The following is a 5836-nucleotide window of genomic DNA, read 5'->3' on the forward strand; positions in this document are numbered from 1 at the left end:
GGAGAGCGCCGGAGAACGTGGCTCCTGATTGGCCAAAACGATGGGGGCGCAGCCCGGCGCTCAGCCGCCAGCGTTCCCGGGCGGAGGGTTGTGCGTTCCCGAACTCTGAGCCTAGGATGGGTCCGAACCACCCCCAGTACAAACGAAATAGGACTATTCTAGGTGCTTTTAGGGCCCCTGGGAAAGGGGCAGGGCTGGTGGTTTAGAGAAATGAGCCGCCGGCCTCGGAGAATTCGGGGACCCTCACGCCCCGCGAGCGCGGGAACCCCTCAACGGGAACCTGGGGAAACCCTTGCTGTCAGGTCGCCAATGCCGGCGAGGGGTGGTTGCGCCCGCTCTCCCGCGCCCTTGACGGAATGGGCACCCGGCTAGCTCTGGCTCTAGCATTGTCCCTAAACTCCAGGTTGGAGTCACGCAGCCGCGAAGAGGACCTTTCAAATTCCAGTTTATGGTTGCCAGGGACCCGCTTCGCTCCTGCCGACGCGCTGGTAGGCTCGGGCTTTCCTCCCTCCTCTCTTCCTGCCCAGTCCTGGGCTCCTCTGGAGACTCAGGCAGAGACGGGAAAGGCAAGACGGGACCAAGGTGGAGCCGGGGAAAGCAGCCCCCTCTCTGTGTCCTGGGAAGAGCAAAAAGAGATCCAAGCACCTGCTCCTACTATCTAGTTGAGTGTGTTATATTAGGAAAATATTTTCAATTCCTCAAGCACTCTCCCTCAACTTGGGCTGGTTCAGTAGTAGTCAACAATTTATTAGGCAAGGAACCTTCGTTAGGGTAGTCTTTAAAAGCAAGGCACTCCTTGGATTCTAATCTGACTATCCCACTTATCGGTGATGTGAACTTGGCGGAATGATTTAATCATTTTGTGTCAGTTTCCCCACCTTTAAAATAAGCATAATAACTATTTTACAGGCTTGATATTAGAAGTAACTGAGTTAGTTTAGTCAAAATGCTTAAACCAGTCCTTGGCACATAGGAAGTACTCTATAAATATTAATTATGCATTTACAGTTTAATGTTTAGCAGGAGTGAGTGGTCCAGGGCCTACACCTGCGGCTCCCACCACGAAATAAGAATCTGAATTTCTTACGACTCTCAAGACGACATTTTGGAAGTCAGTGTGCGTGGACCCCTCCCTGGCTTAAACATTCAGAGACAATATGGCATAGCATTTAAGAGCTTGAGCTTTGCTGTCTCACAGAATTGACTTAAAAATCTGTCGTTACCCATTAGGTGATGTCAGGAAAGTTATTTAATCTCTCACCCTCAGTTTTCTCATCTGTAAGATGAAGATTTTAATATGGTTAAACTGTTATAGTTGATAGTCAAAATCCTGAATGCACAGACATTGACCAGTAAGAACGAGCACTGGGGGTGGGCTGCTCTCCCACACTGCTTCCAATAGAATAATATTCCGATAGCACATTAGTCCTGATTGTTAAGGAATAAGTGGGATAATCCATATAATTTGCTTTCAGCATTCTTGGGACACAAAAACATCAAATGTTAGCAGTTGATGCCATTATTTAACTTATAATCTCATTTTTAAAGTGTGCTTTGAGACTAAATTATTGTGTATCAGAGGATGTCAGAGGTCTAACTCAGTCTCCTGCATTTCAAGCTTTTTTTAAACTTATTTTGAGAGGGAAGTGGAACCTATGGTTTTGTTTCAAACTGTTTGCTAATTAATTAATTAAGAACAATAATTCTTAAGGCCTTTCACCACAGACACACTGATAATAACATAGTTCTCCATGTCAAGGTTGGGGAATACTGGGAAAAATCAGGGTTTTTTCATTTTAAGGAAAGTGACTGGGTCTCCTATTTCATAAGGTCATTCACAGAAAAGGGCAGTAGCTCTTAGTAGTTAAAGTTAGACGTGGATCCTAGGGGAGACTCTCAGAAAGGGCTGTTTAATGAGCTCTTCTATTCCCTGCTCTAGCTGTCTGCTTCTCCTAAACCAGAGAACTGGGGCTTGTGGAGAGAAACCTTGAGCTTAGATCACTGGTTCAGAGACATGATGTTGGACCTCTCTAGAGCCATCCTCTTCCTTATGTGCTGGATAAGACTGTGGAGAACAGCATCAGAGCCTAGGTATGAGCACTTGAAAGTGGTGTTTCTTGACACGAGCCTGGACCTCAGGTTGGTGGACCCCTTAGGAGACCTGTATAAATTTACTGGGGCTCTTTGACTCCCAAGATGCCAAGAAGAAGCTGAACACGTACACTGACTGTCCCCTATGCTGAGTCTGAGAGATTATAAGGAGAGTAGTGAGCAAGAGGCTTTTATCCAGGTGCCTCAGTGGGAAAATGGCAGGCTTCATGCTTCTATTCACCAGCCAGCAGTGGTAAAGACCTCCTTGCCTCTTGGTCTTCTCCTATGTGTGGGACTGCTAACTTAAAATACTCTATTAACCAGATCTAAACCTCAATGAACTGACAAAAAAAAAAAATCCCCAAAACAAAAACTCAAGGGGATCCAGTTGCCAGACAGAGAATGATGAATAGAGACAAACTGAATGTGCATCTTGGGAAATATAACTGCTAGAACAGCAGATGACAATATGAATAACAAAAAAAGAGCATCAAGTACAGCATTAACACTTTCTGGAATTTAAAAAAGTATATATAATACTTTTAAAAATTAAATTAAAATTTAATAAAAGATATCTATATCTATCCCTATCTCTTTCTAATGAAGCAATTTAGCAATTGAATTGGAGATGGTCACTTTTGAGACCCAAGAAGTTGCCTAGATGATTTAAAGAAATACCCCAAAGCACAGAGGAAAAAAGATAGAGATGGAAATCATGAAGAAAAATAAGATAATACGCTTAAAGGATACATCTATGAGATCTAATATGCAGACAAAAAGTTCCAGAAGAAGAAAAAGGAGTAGACAGAAGGGCAGGAATAAATGAATAACAAAATCATAGAAAATTTCTCTGGGCCGAAAACTTTTTAAAAGGCCTGAATCTACAGAGCTAAAGAACTCACAACATTTCAGTGTGGATTAATGAGTAAAGACTCGCACTAGACATATACAGATATAATTTCTACAGGCTAAGGATAAAGAGAAAACTTTATAAGCTTTCAGGAAGAAAGGGCAAGTTATCTACAAAGAAAAATGACATTATTCTTATCATTTGTAATGTTGGAAGCTATAAAATGGTTAAATAGCAGCTATAGACTGGTAAAATAAAGGGGCTGCCATCCATGAGCCAAAATGTAGTCACCTGTCCTGACGAAATAAACATTTGAGGATTTGCAAGAATGCAGAGTCTGTATCACTCAGGTCTTTCCCATCTGAAGACATAATTTAAGAAAGGGCTCTAAACAAATAGCAAATACACTAAGAGGAAAGATAGAAAAAATATGGAAAAAGAAATAAAGCTATGATTTAAAATGAATACTAAACCTAAAGTAATATATAAAGAATGCAATAAATTATCAGTGCATGTGCTAAAAGTGAATGGACTGAATTTTCTCATTTAAAGGAAAAATATGGAAAAGAAATAAAGCTATGATTTAAAATGAATAATAAACCTAAAGTAATATATAAATAATGCAATAAATTATCAGTGCATGTGGTAAAAGTGAATGGACTGAATTTTCTCATTTAAAGGCAGAGACTGTCAGACTGGGTCAAGTAATAAAATCCGCCCATATGCTTTTTAAAAGAAACACCTGTGAGCTTGGTCAAAAAGCTACCAGACAAACAAAAAAGCAGAAATTTCAATCCTGCAGAAAGCTAACCGAAAGTTAAGAATCAAATAAAGAGAGAGACTTTATATATTGATAAAAAATGTCCAGAGAAAATTAACAAAAACTAAATATGAGCTTTGTCATCCTTATCCCCAGCTGATGAATATGCTTTTACTTGCCCTTATTAACTTCACACCTTATTAATTTCATGAAGAAGAATGGTGTCTCTCCTTCCAGCTGCAGGGGCATGAGGAGACATCTCAAAACCTTTTCTGAGATGCCTTTTTGTTAGTAGTTGTTAATTAAGAAGACTTTCATTTTCCATTTTATTGTTTAGAATTTTGAGAAAAAGGAGGCCTGAAAAATTAAATTTTAGCAAAAGTAATAGAAAAAAGACAAAACAGAATTTTTAAAATAATAACGCAGTAAGGGACAAGCAATGTCCTTCCTCAGAAAGACTTCTTTCTGTGGAAGAGCTAAATCAAAGGCGAAAGAAACAAGATTGCACTAAAATGTATGATATTATAAAACTTGTGTTTATGTAAAATTAAATATGATAGGTATATGTAAATTAAATGAAAATGAAAAAGTGGTCTAATTTATTTTTATTATGGTACACTTTGGGACCCTCAGCTTTTAAAACGTTGTTCCTTTAATAGTCTCCTCAGTTTTTTATTTTTCATGGAATAAATATGTTCTATTTCATGGTTTTAGAACCCAAACCTGTAACACTGATACTTCTCTTAAGATGTATGTACTTGTGAATATAATAGTCAGCACATTTCTTGAATGGCTATTACATAACCAATTAATATAGTAGACTGGAGCCAAACCAAGAGAGTTTACCTTGTTTTCTCTCACCTCTGTACTATGGGTTATACTTTTTAGTTTTTATGTGAATCTTTATAATCTAGGGCTCTAGTTTCTGACTGTGATTGAGGCTGTTGGATCCATCTGGCTAACTAGCATGACTGAGCCCTTCACATCAGTTGCCTACAGTGTAATTTGCTTAATACCAGCAAATACTGGCTCATGCTTTGCCAATAAGGTTTAAAGCTCTCCATGAAGATTCAGCTGGAGAAATGGTACTTTAAACAAGGTTATGGACAACTCTAGAATCTCCTAAATGTTGCTACTATGTCAATAGGAATGGGTCTTTAGAATGGGTAATCCTGAGAAAAAGGAAGCCATCGTAAAAGGACACACATTTGCCCATTTGATCCAGAGGCCTCTCATCTGAGAGACAATTCTAATTCCTGAAGCTGCTGGACCTATTAGGGTCTAAGCCAACTTTGAGATCCCTGTTTTCAGGGGCCAAGGCCATATATCCACACAAAGCAGTTCTAGTCATGTGGGATTTGGATGAAATTGCACTATCACATATCAACACAGAGTCATGGTGACCATGAGGCTTGATTTGACTCAACTCTTCCTCAAATATATCAAGCAGGCTCTTGTCTGAGGCCTCTGCGCTTGTTATTTCCTTCTCCTAGAATGCTCCGTCTCCCAGATATCTGCATAGCTCACACTCTCACTTTTTGCAAATGTCACCTTAGCAGTGTCTTCCCTTTCTACCCAGAGAGAAATAGGACCCACCCCCTAACCCTTACCTCCAGCACAAAGTCTGTTACCCCACTCTGTTTTTCTCCACGGCAATGATCACCATCTGATACACTACAGTTCAATGTCTGTGCCCCTTCAATACAATGAAAGCGCCAGAGAGGGAGGCGGGAGCAAGACTTCGGATGTTTTGTTCGCTGCTGGAGTGGGCCCGAAAAACTGGCAGGCACGAAGTAGGTGCTCAATAATTACATGGATTATTGGATGGAGGAATAAAGGGCTGCTGCTAATTGGGAGTCAGCCAGTATGCGAAAGGTCACCTGGAGCCAGGTTCCAACTCCCAGACCCCCGCTTCCCCCAGGTTGAGTTCTCAGGAAAGGAAGGAGGCTGTGTCCCCGAGGTGCGCCGCACGCAGAGGATCTTATATTGCACCAGGTTATCTTCTCCTAGGAGCAGCGCTCGGTAGAGCGGGTCTAAGGCTCAGGCACCCAGCGCCAGCGTGGGAGCAGCGCCCCTTGCCCTGCCAGCCAATGGGAAGAGAGACTCGCTGGGCCGGGCCGAGAGGGTCCAACCGC

This window comes from Equus caballus, chromosome 7, assembly GCF_041296265.1.
Source record: "Equus caballus isolate H_3958 breed thoroughbred chromosome 7, TB-T2T, whole genome shotgun sequence".
Lineage (NCBI taxonomy): Eukaryota > Metazoa > Chordata > Mammalia > Perissodactyla > Equidae > Equus > Equus caballus.